This window comes from Myzus persicae, unplaced genomic scaffold (genome assembly GCF_001856785.1).
Source record: "Myzus persicae strain clone G006 unplaced genomic scaffold, MPER_G0061.0, whole genome shotgun sequence".
NCBI classification, from domain to species: Eukaryota; Metazoa; Arthropoda; class Insecta; order Hemiptera; family Aphididae; genus Myzus; species Myzus persicae.
Window position 1 is genome coordinate 43,346 of NW_019103967.1, and position 15,104 is coordinate 58,449.

Here is a 15,104-nt window from a genome sequence, read left to right on the forward strand (position 1 = left end):
TTTAAACCGTCAACATGTGTATAAAATGTGTCTTAATATTTTCCATTATGAACGGAGCAATGAATGTATTTATTTAATAGTAATGTGTGTTTTTATAGAAACAATTTTTTTGTGACTGTCGTCATTTTACGTCATTTCATCAATTAACTTTCAAAAATTCTTCGATTTTCTATTCAAGCATCTTTTCTGGTAGGAAAGTACTATATCTATTACCTAGTTGGTAATTTGGGCGGTCATAAAAAAAAGTTACATACTCAGATGATGATGTATATTATATAGTCAACCGCTGAGTATGAATGATATATTTTATTATTTTAATTGAGTGAAGTTTTAATAGGTCACCTGCTGAGGCTGGCGGACGTTGGTATCCATATTATATTCTATATACAGATTGCATCCGTGATATTACTTAACTTGAATTCAAATTTAAATTTAAACTTATATAAGATGGCCACCGTTGTGATAAATATGGGATTGAACGCATAATGTCAAAACTTGAGTGTGTAGTGAATGTTCACCATACAACGAATTTTGTAACCCGACTAGCATGCGCACTTTTACCATCAAATAAAATGTTAGGTTTGGGACACAGGTTGGTAATTTAGAAGCAAAATTCCAACAAACAAATATAATGAAAAAACTTTAAGAATATTGTTATTTTTTTCATAATTGTATTTAAAAGTTAATCGTAATTCATAATAATTGTCTGTTAAAGTCAGTAAATTGAATCCACGAAAGCTGTAGTGTACTTAAATTGCCGACTTAAAACGCCGTGTCAGTGTATTATTGAATCATTGAAAGTATCTTACTTGTATCATATACTTTAATACTTAATGCTTGAAGCATTACACTGTCAAAAATAAATACACGTCTGAATTTTAATTAGGTTGTTGTTTAAAAATGTTTAGCTAAAATCTATAATAGACTGTTAGTTATTTCAACTTACCTTTACTATTCTAATATAAATCATGACACTATTGATTATATACACTATATTAAACAGAACCAACCTTTTTCCACTATAATCATTTTTAAATAAAAACCGTATACTAATGTATTTAGACCACGTTCAATGGTGAGTAGGAAATTTAAAGTTATATGAAAATAAATCAATTACTTTGGGTAACGTAATACGGTTAGATTATCTGTAGGTAGTATGGATAACTTCTTGAGGAAAAAGTGTTTGGAATTTAAATATAAAATTTAACTTTTTTAAATACCTACCTTTAAGGATAATAATTATTATAAAAATCTTCAAATCAGAAAAATAATTTGGAACTACTGAATAAAAAGTTAAAAAATACTTTTTACAGCGTTAATATAAAATATGTCATTAAAAATGTATTTTATTTTCAAATCATGTGCCGGTATTTAAGTTCAAACCACTTAGAAATATAGTACGTTTCATACTTGTAATAAAGCTAAAATTAAATTAACAATTTACTAGATAATTTTTTTTTTAAATTCTCTGTTAATAATAATAAATAAAGATAATAACTATTATAGTAAGTAATAACTATAATAAGAAACGAGAAATCAGTTTAGTGTTTACCTAAACAATAGCTATTATTAACTATACGAATGCATATTTTATAACATATTCAATTATTCTTTATTATTATAATTTTTTTTTTATTGAGTTTAAAGCTTCAACTTCTATGGCCATTAGCCTGAAGGTTATTTAATAAGTTTTTTAAGTATGGGGGAGGGTACAACATGGTTAGAACACTCGAATATGTGGCAAACTGGCAAGGCATTGACACTGAAACCCGGGTAATCAATTATCTGGGAACTAGTGATACCGGCCGACACTTGACCATAGAACACGTTTGTGACTGAGGCCAACCACCACGCCACACAAAGCCACATTGTTATAATTATGACGACCCTTGATAAGCAGATTTTATATTTTGTACTTCGCAAATAAAAATGTAATAAATATCATCATAAATTCATAATCAAATCATAGATTTGACTTAAATTGGAATATTTATTATTCATAAAATAAAACTTAACGAAATGGATTTGGTTTTTTTTGTGCTACTGAAAATATTATACTCTATAATGTTATAATATTGTATGTACAAATACTGAAATACATTAAAATGCATTTGGAGAAAATTAACTTAACCTACTTTATTACTAATTGCAATAAAATCATACAATACCTATACAATATACATTATACATAGGTAAATACTAAATAGTAAATATGTTGTCGTCTTTGCCTAGAATCGTTTTTCGTATACAATAATTTTATATCAATGAAATCAAATTGAACACCTCCATTATATTTTGTAGCGATCCACTCGACACCTAAAGTATAGCAGAGTTGTATCCACATGCCCACATTTTTTGTCATCAAAGTATTGTTATATTATTATTTAATATGTTTAAAAATGTAGTTAAATTAATTTTGACTTGATTTCATACAATAATAATTATTCAATTATTTTGCAACTATGCGCAGTCTCCTCACAAGCATATCATATTTACAAGGGTAGACTAAACGATATAGGGTATTTTTTAATAGATATTATGTAACATTTCATTTGCAAAAAAAAAAAAATCGAACTTAAACAAAATTCAATGTTTTTCAAAGTATTATGCTCAGCAAAATCACAAACGCTCCACTCTTGTCTCTAACTCAAGTCTCTAACTTTACCCTTAACAAAAACCTTGGAATTAAATAAATTGTAGAAGAAACTGCACTATTTGATAAATGGATGTTTTTCTAGACTAGAAAACCACCATAATCCACTCATAAATGGCTTACATATACCAATCCTAAAAACCCGCAGACTGAAAAAAAGTAATGGCGTAATCTTTTGATTTAATTTTTTTTTAACATTATTTATTTCGTCCAAGCTAAGTGTCACTAATGGGTGGCTATACTTAATCACGTAACTCCAATATACATTTTCTCTTCCAAAACCATATATATATTCACTCACTATGCATAATGCATAGGTATATCTGTATGTCTGTATGGATTTTTCTTATATATTCTTACATAGGTAGAAGTATAAAAAATTGTTTTAAATCTAAATACCTTAGTATTTTTATGGAGTATACTACATATCCGGATGCAATAACAATTTAAAATTCAATATATTTTTTTATCACACAGAAAAATGTAGATATTATACAATATTTAGTTTCTGAGCGGAGAGAGGAATGTATTGATTTTTTTGTTGATTTAACTTTGTCATATCGACCACAACTGAAGAATATTGTACTTTTATATTTCTTATGCAGTTAAAATTGTTTATTCTTGAGGTTAAGTAATTAAATTAAAATTGCTTTAGATAGTAGCGGGGTGAACTTTTTTTCCTACGAAGCCACTACCTTAAGTATAAAATAAGTATCTACCCAGTCCCACACACCAATTTTTTCACCGTTTACACTTATTTTTTCACACATTTTAAACGTAGATCATATGTAATTATGCGAGTATAAATTATAAACTAGTCTAGGTCTTGGAGACTAGAGTCATTGGGGTTGGCTGCCTCCTAAAATAGCTATTCACGCCGTCACTAGTTTTAGATATCAGTAAGGTTTTTTTGTTCCTCTTAAAAAGTCTATCGATAGAATAATAAATTAAATTATTGCTTATATAATCAGCAAATGTTTCAAAATGATATTTTATTTGCAGATAGTAGCATTTACTCGTACAGTTATGCGTATACCTATTAGTCATAATTCGACATAATACATTATTATGTTCGAGTGTAAGACCATATCATTTAAAGAGAGATCGATATAACGAACGGAAATCGTAATACCATTTCTGGAATCCAGAGAGTACCAAATTCCCGAGGAAATTATGTTTTATTCTGCAGATATGGCGTCACCAGAAGGAAACGAAATGAAAACTTAAGTTTGGGCATATAAACAAAGGAGGGTGAAGGAAACTGATAATAATGCCATAATGTTTTGTTGAGATAACGAGATGTTATGTTTTAAATAATATTTAAACAAATGTTTTATACATCGTACTATATTATTAGTATATATTTATTATATATTTTAATACGTGTATAACAATATTAATTGGCTTCGACCTCGTCCCGCAAGCAAGAAACGAATGCATAAAGTTTTTTTTTTTTGTATAACTTTAAAGTTTTCCTGACTCAGTTATCTAAACTTAGTGATACAATATAATACATTTTTTACCATAAGGAACAAAATGTTGTTATGTACATAACGTTATAACTTATAACTGCGAGGGCTGGGATTAGACCAATTAGGTTATTTATGATTTTGCATACTTTTTTGATAGTTATATTATAACACGGATAAAAGTTCGCTATAATAATATTATGATATACCTATATCCAAAATGAACACATTTCATTTTCCATGATATTTTTATACTTTCAATTCTTGTAAATATGCATATTTTTATTTATTTAAAATGTCGAGTTAGGTCTTATAGCCTAAGTAGCCTATAAAGCCGGCGAAATTATTAGTGTAAAATAACTAAAGGTTATTATTTTATCATCTTATTTGACGATTTTTGAACTAACACCTGTATTGTATTATAGTTTATAATAAATAGGTACGTACGTATTTAACCAACACAGATAATGTTTTTTTCTTTCTTATGATCTCTTCTGATAAACGCAATTATTTTCATTGCATACAATTTGTACGATATTAGTTACATTTAATTTCGATACGATAAAAAAAACTTATTTGCACCAGATAGACACGTCAGATATGTTAATGCTTAACATACTTTAAAAGGAAATAAAAAATTGAATGCTGTTTCATAAATTTCAATGCTTAATTTAGTTATTTATTTTAGTTCAGGTAGTAGCATTATTTTTAAATTAAGCACTAGCTACTTCTACAGTCAAATAACTATTTTCAAATAAATAATTTTATATTTTTATAGTATATTTTGCTATTTTTCAGCTCAATATAGATGCTTGCATAATATTGAAGTATTTTTAAGTGCACGAACATCTTAACCCGGACTTATCACAATAATATATATGTATATAATGGAACTATGTTTATACACATATTTGTACATAAAACCTAAGCACTCTATGGGGAATGGTTTTTACATCCATCGGTCGTGCGTCGTCATAATATAAAAATAAAATACTTTCTCCATTTTCACATTAGAGTTATATTGATTGCAAATAAAACAATACGCAGATCCGATAGAAATGAGGATATAGAAGCACATAATAATTAACATGATACAAATATATACTTTGAGTACAATTTAATAATGTAATATAATAATACAATATTATAATACAATACATACAATCATAGCATATTGGATATCTATGTTCCTCACAAATATATAATTTATACTCCATATAAAGATACAATTGATATTTTTAATATTTTATTAACATTGTACAAACATTTAGTACCTACCTATGTTGAAAAAATGAATTGATTGTATAAATAAACTATTTTAAAAATGAGTGTCCACATTAAAATAATCGTATCATTATAGTCTATACAGCCGTGAAAAACAAATTCGAATAACCAACACAACACTTCACCTTTACCTATTTGAGAAGTCACATATATCATCATAATGCGATGAGCCTTTTACAATAAACTAATATCGCTGGGAAGCAATTATTTTACCTATCTGCAAAAACACGACACGTCATGGGGGTTTCTATGATATTATGAAGAATTTTTTCTTTTGTCTTCTCCCAAAATTTGAAAACAAATGACTTCGAACATAACACATATTATGCACGTTAATCGTTTAATAAATGCGTGATTTTGATAATTGAATGATTCCGAATTTGTACTACCCTTCGCCCTCGCCCCTTGCACTCGTGTATGGCTGTCGTATACGAATGTAAAACTCCAGTCTCTCTTTATAGTCACTTTATATTATAGGGATGATTTAGAATTTAGATTTAAGACTTTGATCTGCATATACATGGCTTTAATTTTATTGTAATTCGTATTCTTTGCACATGGGAAAATAAAATTACATAATATCGTTTTTAATGCATTCAAATAATATAATATAATATTAAAATGAAAATTTAAAAAAATTAAATTTGAAGACAAATACAATAAATTATTGATAAAACAATAAATTTTAGTAAATTTAGGTAAACATTACTGTGTTCTCAATTAACTGTTAGAGGGTGCTTAGTTTCAGTTCAAAATTAATTTCAAGTGAAATTTAGAGTGCATTTGAAATGTTACACCGATACCATTATAACGACGGGTCTTCGATAAAAGTTTGTTTTCTTGGTAAACAAAATTGATGGTGGCTAATAATAACAATCTTCAAGGACTGTTATAAAGATTTGAACTTTACTCAAAAATCAAAATCTTTTTCTAAAAGTAAATAAACCGATCGAGAAAAAGTAGTTTGTTCCAGAAAAAATGATACTGTAGTACATTTAACTTATAAATATGTATCTTTTATATTATATAATTATATCTTTAAATAATATACTTTGTAATAAACATATTTTTCACAAATTAAGTTTTATTTTATTCGTACATAATATTACGAAGAGTCGAAGACAATGTCGCAAAAAACGTAGCAGTAGATGTGGCAATGCCCCTGTAAGGGCGGCCAATGCCCTTGTAAAGGGAGCACTTGGTGTTGGTTCCGGGACTCTACCACTATCTAGGTCATTCCATTTTGTTCTTAGTAAGTAGTAATTTAGTACTATACATATATATAAATATATAATGTAATAAAGCTTAATGTAACAATCCAGGGTCTGGACAAACAAATAACAATTTAACATCTGAGCCCTGTAAGGCCCAGTTTTTCAACAATCTAATTTTATTTATTTAAATGTATATTATTGTTATATCCGTGTAACAGAAAGATTTAAGCTAGTTAAACATATGAAAAATTGTGAAAATTACATATAGATAATAAGTAATAACTAATATAAGGAAAATACTTATGTAAAATAATACTTGGAAAAAAGTTATTTTGTTTTAAATTAATTTACTCCAAAAATATATTGATGTTTTAAAAATTCTAAGAAATTAAACACTTAACTGAGATAAATGTTTTTACCATAAACATTGTCTTTAAAATGAGATTTAAAAATTGGCTATTTTTCTAAAATAATTTGAATCAAATTTTAAAGTTTTATTTTTAGTTTCAAGAAATAGAAATTAAAAAATCTATACTATAAATTAGCATAAGTATTAAACATTTTTTTGAATATTGAAATAAAAGTTATTGCATTAGTGATTAGTCAGTTCTTTCTGTTACACTCTGTATGCATATATATTATAATAAATACAGGAAGGTGAATTTTTTAATAATAACACACTGGACGGTCACCATAATTTCTCCACCTAAGATTATGTATTGTATCACATAAAATGTTTGGACTTCTTGAAATATTCACCATTATTACCTTTAAATATATAGTTATGAGCATATGAAAAAAAAACGCATAACGCCTTAGGGGTTTCCACTCGGGGCCCAATAAATTGATTGTGTCCGGAGCCTCAAAAATCTTAGTTGCAGCACTATATGAAGACATGCTTGGAAGTAATATTTATTTACTTATCATTATAAATATATGACTTATATATATCCATAATCATATTTTTATAAATGTATAATACATTTGTAATAATGTTGTTTAAGAAATAATGAGAATCAATAAACTTTGATATAATTATAATAAAATGTATTAAAATATATTCAAAAAAACACTGAAACGCTTGATTGCATGAGAGAATTTAATTAAATTTAACTTAGTTTTTTTAAGTAAATATCGCTGGTAGTTTTAAAACTATGAGATAAAAATATTAGCTATTTTAAAACGTTCAAATTACTATAGTTTTACACATACTTCCAATTATCAAAAGTCGTATGTACTGTAATGAAAACGAAAATAGAACCGTACAATTGACGGATAATTGAATAAATTATGGGTATTTAATATTTTCATAACGCATTCGCTGCGTCTTTTCAGACAAAAAAAAAGAAGTGTCTGAACGAACATTTTTGAAATACTTCAAGGGATTCAAGAATGATTGGAATGTCCTGAAGAGTACGACGTTAACACCAATACCGTTTTAAATGTGCTGCCTTTCGTATAGAGACATTCCAGTTCATTCGGATCCTTTACAGGTCATTCCAGCCCTAGCGTCACAATAATAAATTATTACACGTTCCAACCTCTTCCCACATGTCATTCATATTACAATATGCGTTGTTATTTATTAATAAACCTTTCTTGTCGTTCCAAGATGAATATTATTGTTATGTATTTATCATATTTGATCTATACTATACGCTGCTTGGGTTTACGTACCGATTGTGACGATGTCAAAAATATATAATATCCAGACATATTTCACTTTCACGAGATTCATTTGTCCCGACTGGTACATACATTAATAAAATAGGATTTTTTTCAGATCTACATACATTCAAAATGTTGTTTTTAACGACTAGACACCATTTAAACATTTTTATTTCAAAAACAGATACTTATGCTTTTTGAAATAATGAGTGTTCAGTGATAAAAGAATCACACGGCATATTGTATAAGGTATCAATTGATATTACAATGATCACAAATATTATTTATGTAATTATGTGTAATGTGTAATGTGTATATATGTGTTTGTAGTAAACTGCATACTTTAAATAATAGTGTACTTACACTTGATTAGTGTAATAAAAGTAAAGTGGTTCGTAATAATATAATATAATAATAGTTTAAACTGCAGAATAAGTTGATGTGAAAAAATTTTTTTAAATATTTTTTTGGCATGTGGCGTATAAGTAATAAATAGACAACTATGTACTTCATAAATACTATATTAAACTTTTCAGCATCAAAGAGAAAAATATTAAATCCTTTAACTATTCACTCTTTAGAAGTTTACCCTGCAGTTAAATTACAACCATATATATTTTAATATTCATACAAATGTTTCTTTATTACACCAATAGTTCACCAAGTCATTATTATTTAAAATTCACCATAATCAAGAATTGTAGTAAATATAGTAGTTATACATTATTGATGTGTATTAAATATGTAATGTAAGTAGATACTGTGGAGTAATGTATAACTTTGCAATTTTGACTTTCTAGTGAAAATCGGAAAATGTGTTGGTGACCATGGCGACGAAACTAACGTAATTCCCGATTTTTTTTTAACAAAATCAATTTTTGTTATTTTATTGTTATTAAAAAAAAATATATAACTTTATGGAGAGTTGAAATTTCGAACATATATTTTATATTTTTGTTTTTTAAAATTTGTTTTTGTTTCATTTCAGTTTTATTATTATAAAATGTTACATTGCAAGATCAATAGTATATTTGTATTATGTTATTATAATTTCCTTTAACAATATAATATTATATAACAGAAAGAACTAAACAATAATTTCATATATATTAGCATATACACAATCATCATTACTACGGGTTTCCTAAAGGCCATGTGGCATACTTGTATTTAATGCAAAATGCACGTCAAAATTAATTTCAGCACTACCTATACGTAAACATGAGAGTATTACGAGTGCATATAAATTACAGCTACATGTCAAACTATTCAATGTGTTGGCTTTACTCATTTGTTCGATTTGCCAGTTCATTGAATAATAATATCAGTAATTAACCGTCAATACGTTTTACTGTCTAGTATTTATCAGTGTAGCTACTATAGGTACGGGGTGCATTAAATTTATACTCTATAAATATATTTTCCAGGAAATAAGTCAAAACCAATCTTTTTAATTTAACAGATTATATTACGTTGGTGACTGAAGTGAACATTTGATACGATTACGTCAGAGTGACGAAACATAGTGTTTCCCTCTAACTAAAAATATATAAATAACGAGTAGTACGTAGAAACCTGAAACAGTAATACAGTTATACAGTTATAAATTTAAAATAACATTTAATTTTTCAAAAAGAGTAGGTACCTACATTTTATACTATAGATATAGGAATAGTATGATTTGCTACTAGTATAGGTATGATGTACCGTACACTATCATTTGTAACATTTTATAACGTCAGAAAAGAAGATCAATTTTACTTTCAATTTTCAGTTTGAAAAAAAAAAACAAATGTTTCACCTTGATATAATATGTAATTGGGAGACTGAACAAAGTTAAAATTAAAGTTTCATTTTAATGCTTATTATTTTTATGTTGTAAATGTTATTACTTTATTTTCTAATAAAGTTTTTTTTTTATGTTTTTTTAATAGTATACTATCAAATTGACAAGAGATCATCTACTATATTCTTTAAAACCTGTACACCTGATCTAGTGTCCACATATTATAACTGTGTACGTATTTACAATAATAATATACAAATACAAAATATATTATTAATAATATATATTAAAATATATATACTGTGTGTAACAGAAAGAACTAAAAAGAAATAATTGATAATAGTTAAACGTATGAAAACTTTTTATATTTGACTAAAAAAAATGTTATATTGTACTTGTAACGCAAACGTCTATAAATTATTTTTAAAAAAATGATAAATATTGATTAGAACAAAAGTTATTTTATGTGTTAAGTCTTTCAGTAACACTCTGTATACAAGGCGTTTCACCAAGTTCAATCCCTTTTTAGGTTTTTCTTCGATAATTCAGTTATTCAAAATTTAATTTTTGTAATTATAAAATATACCTTAAGACCATATTTTCAAATTCTTGAGATTCTTTGTATATCTTAAGGAGTGTTCTGTGGAAATAAAAATTTCAATTTTTAAAATGAGAACCCTACTTTCCTACTGTAAATTATTCAGGAGATAATTTTTCTGAAAATCTTGAAGTAAAGAACCGAAATTTGAATGTTTTTAAGTTGTTTATCTTTGTGTATTAGGTATGGATAATAGATATAGTTTATGATACAAAGGGTTTGGAAGATATGGGGGCTGACAATTTTAGTGATTAATATTAATCTGTCTTGTTAAAACAGTGAAAGTATAATAAATACTAGATCCAATATTATATACATTTTATATTTTTATAGTAGGTAACATTTTTAAGGACCGTTATTTTTAAAAATAAACATTTTAATAACCGAATAACTACTCGTTCGAATTTTAAATTTAATACGTCGCCATTTTCAGAAAATGTATACACTGAATAATTTACTGAATATAAATTTAGTTCCAATTTGGAAAACAGAAGTTTATATCAATACAGCCTGTGGTCCATAGAACACTTTAGTTAAGAAAGTGTTCAAGAATTTGAAAATAATATGGTATTTAAGTACATTTAAGAATTCTGAAAATCAAATTTTCAACAACTGCATTTTTGAAGAAAAAGGGGGTGAGCGTGTTTGGTGTATACCTACATATTATTTATACATATTATATTAGTATATATATAATATACGCTTAAAAATGTATACCATCATGTAATTCGAAAATTTCCCTTTGGAAGAAGAATCGTTTTTAACAGAGAAATAGTTGACCTCGTAGTTGACGAATGACATACCTCGCAGTAGTTATGCTGCAATAAATATAATACTGAGGGTGTTCTACACATTTTAGGTTGATATTTAAACGACTCAGAATATAGTTAAACATTTTTTTTTTATTTAGGTACTACGTTCAAACTTTTAATGCAACACGACACGATAAAAACTATTTTTACTGGCGCTATGACGTCAGTCAAAATGTAATAAATCATTATTATAATTTACATAGATGTACCTACTTAAAGTGTGGTTATACTGTTCAACGGTATTCCAATTAAGAAATAGACTATATGATTTTGGTTAAAGTTGTGAACAAAGTTGATGGTCAAATTTGATAGTGAATGAGTGTCCCTTAATATTAGATGATAGAGTCTATACACGTCTGACGAGTGATTAAAATATAAACGAAGTATAATTACTGAAGACTATAAATTTGCAAGTTAGAATAATATTATGTATGTTAAAATCATTGGTCGTTTACCTTATAAATTATAATAGTATATGTAATACGTATACTTCATTTTTTAACAACCGGGCAAGATTCATATAACACGATTGAAAATCATAAACATTAGTGTATGAATGGCTGTAAAATAAAAATGTTCACGATTGTGACATGTGTTTTTATTATTATTTTTTTTTTAATTGAAATATTATAGCTTTAAGTAGCATTGTGTGGGAAATTTCAGTTGTCTATAAATAAGTTGATAAAAAAAAATCAAAATATTTTGAACATTTAATTATGTAAAAAAATGATACCTAATATAAATATTTTATACAAATTTAAAATATCTACGTACTACAGTTTGTTTTTGAACTACGACCAAAATTCTAAAACCGATTTGTAAAAAAATGGTTTAGCTGGTTTTTACTGCCATAAAAAAGGGTATTTAGTCAATTTAGACACACCCAAAAAAACTTCATTGTATAACCAATACATTCATTGCTTCGCTCAGAAACTATACAAATAAATTATATTGATGATTTAGTACAGTGGTAAATGGTGATTACAACAATATGTGCTGAGGGTATACACATTTTGGGGACAGAGAGATCAACGGGTGAAATCCTGGCGAGCACGAATTTATTTCCTACAATATTCATGTCCACTGGATTAGAAGTTTAATGTAAATCGTCAGATTTCGCTACTTTATGAAACAATCACGAATAACTGTTGTATATATTGTGAACAAAAGCGACACAGAGTTCCATTTGTAATCGTTTTCAGTAGGTATGTGTGAGGTATATATATATATTATATATGGTATACTTGTATGAAATAACTATTAACAATAGATATATTATTTGTTTTCAGACCGATGATAAATGGTTTTTTGTTTAAAATAACAACGCGATTTAACACGTTCACTCGCAAATTACCTTACACCAAACGATCAAAAATATGAAATTCAATTTTAACTGAATTCGGATGATGAGAGAATAGTTTCCAAAGCACGTAGTTCAGTTTTAGTTTTTCTTAACTAAAATAATCCTATTTACCCAATCAATATCTCATGAGAGTAACTTTTTTAGATAACTTAAAATTATAAAATGTTTTGCAATTTACTTTAGTGTTTTTATTTTTATTATAAACAAGTAACTTTAATGTTCAAACGATGTAATATTTTACTATTTTAGAGTTAAGTGTCTTCAAACCAAATATAGCAGTGGCTCTATTTATTTCACCAATAATAACTATATTAAGTTAGGTTAAGTTAGGTACAATTATTTAACTAAATTAGTTGGCAATTTAAACTGAATAAAATAGTTGTGTCTAATAACGTCCAACAGCATTAAAAATTAAACTAAAAATATTCGATACATCTGACTAATTGTTTTACTATTAATAACTAATAAAACATTTTGGCTAGTTGTTATTTAGGTACCTAAATATAGGCTATAGCTGTTATTTACGCTTCAATAATATTATCCATTAGGTATCAGAGCACCAAACTATTTTTTCCATTTAACAGTAATTTACTTATATGCGCATTAGTATTCATACATTATAACTATCCACTGTACCTACCTATTTCATATTTGCTTTCATTTTGGAACCCATTCATTACTGTAATATGTAAGCCGTTCAGCAAACAAATTCACTTTAAATTAAGGATAATGTAGGTACCACCTAAATAATTCAATTTATTATAAAATGACTAGACACACCACACACATTTGATAGCCAACCACTAATTTACTTGTACAGTAAGTGTTGTACACTCAAAAATAACACGAGTAACGATTTATACTATACGACGTGAGCATTTATGTGCGTCAACGAAAATGTGCCATACGATTAATGTAAGTACTTTATATTGTGCAGATATAATAAGAGTATATATTTTGCCAGTGGGAATGGATTTCCATTTATCAAACTAAATCACAATAGTCAAACAATAACTTATCATAATATCAGGACTTAATATTTTTTCTAAAATATTATGTTTATCGTAATCCGTCATGCGTGGCCACTCATTCACTATTATTCGCAACTACAATTGTATGATTGTAAAGAAATAAAAGTGTTATATATAGTGACTATATAATCAAACTTAGTAACTTTATTGAGATGGAATTTATTATGTAGGTAATCAGAAAGTGAGTTTACCAATTGGGCTTAAAATGACCTTTTCATGTACCTACCAATTGCGCGTGGTCATTTTTTGGGTCCATATACCAATTGCGCTCGGTAATTTTCAGAGTAATATTCATTTTATAAAACAACATATTTATTAGAATATAATGAACATGAACAATAATAATACCATTGATTATAATTTATAAATACTATTTATTTAATTTATTTAGTATTTATAATCAATGATATAATAATAATGCATAATATAATATAATCAAATATAGGTAGGTACACAAATATATAATTGCAATTAAATAAATCACTTTGATAATAATATTATTTCATATTACAGAATATATTTAGAGTATACCTACCTAATTAAATATTATACATAATATATATATATATAAAAAGATTATTTCAGATTATTCAGATTTAACAAAACCAATTTGTTCGTCAATGTTTTCAATTTATATACAATGAACGTCCATAAAAGTTGTGCATTTATGATATACCTAAAACCTAATACGCATAAACATACCTAAAGCAGCACAATAAAATTGGTATACTGACCTAAAATATAATAAGTAGCGGAATTGGTGTACAAAATACAAATTTTGCTTTAGGCGTAACTGGTCCATATGCTCATCAGGAATGTGTATAATAATATGAAATTATATATAAATAACTGAGTGAATTATCTATGGCAAATGGTAAATGCAAAAAAATTATTGAAATTTTTCGAAAAAAATTCAACCTCTTCGACGAAGATGGGATTCGAACCCACGCGTGCAGAGCACATTGGATTAGCAGTCCAACGCCTTAACCACTCGGCCACCTCGTCAGGTGAGGGAAACATGAAATTTTGAAGGTTTAATGGTAAATATATAACACTGTTACATACTTCTTTTGGTAAATTGGACATTCAATTAAATTAATACAGAGTTTTAAGTTTTAAGAAATAATATTCATATGTTAAATATACAAACGTTTATGTATACATCCTACTACTTACCTAAAGGTATGTTATATACCGCGAATTATGTAATATAAGATTAAGTATTG

The 15,104-nt window shown here is 26.8% G+C and overlaps 1 non-coding gene across 1 annotated transcript; it reads right to left on the reverse strand.

Moving 5' to 3' along the window:
• Positions 1 to 14,801: 14,801 nt before the first annotated feature.
• Trnas-gcu lies at positions 14,802 to 14,883 on the reverse strand. Its single transcript has one exon. It is a non-coding gene; the product is annotated as a tRNA-Ser (tRNA).
• Between the last annotated feature and the right edge of the window lie 221 nt (positions 14,884 to 15,104).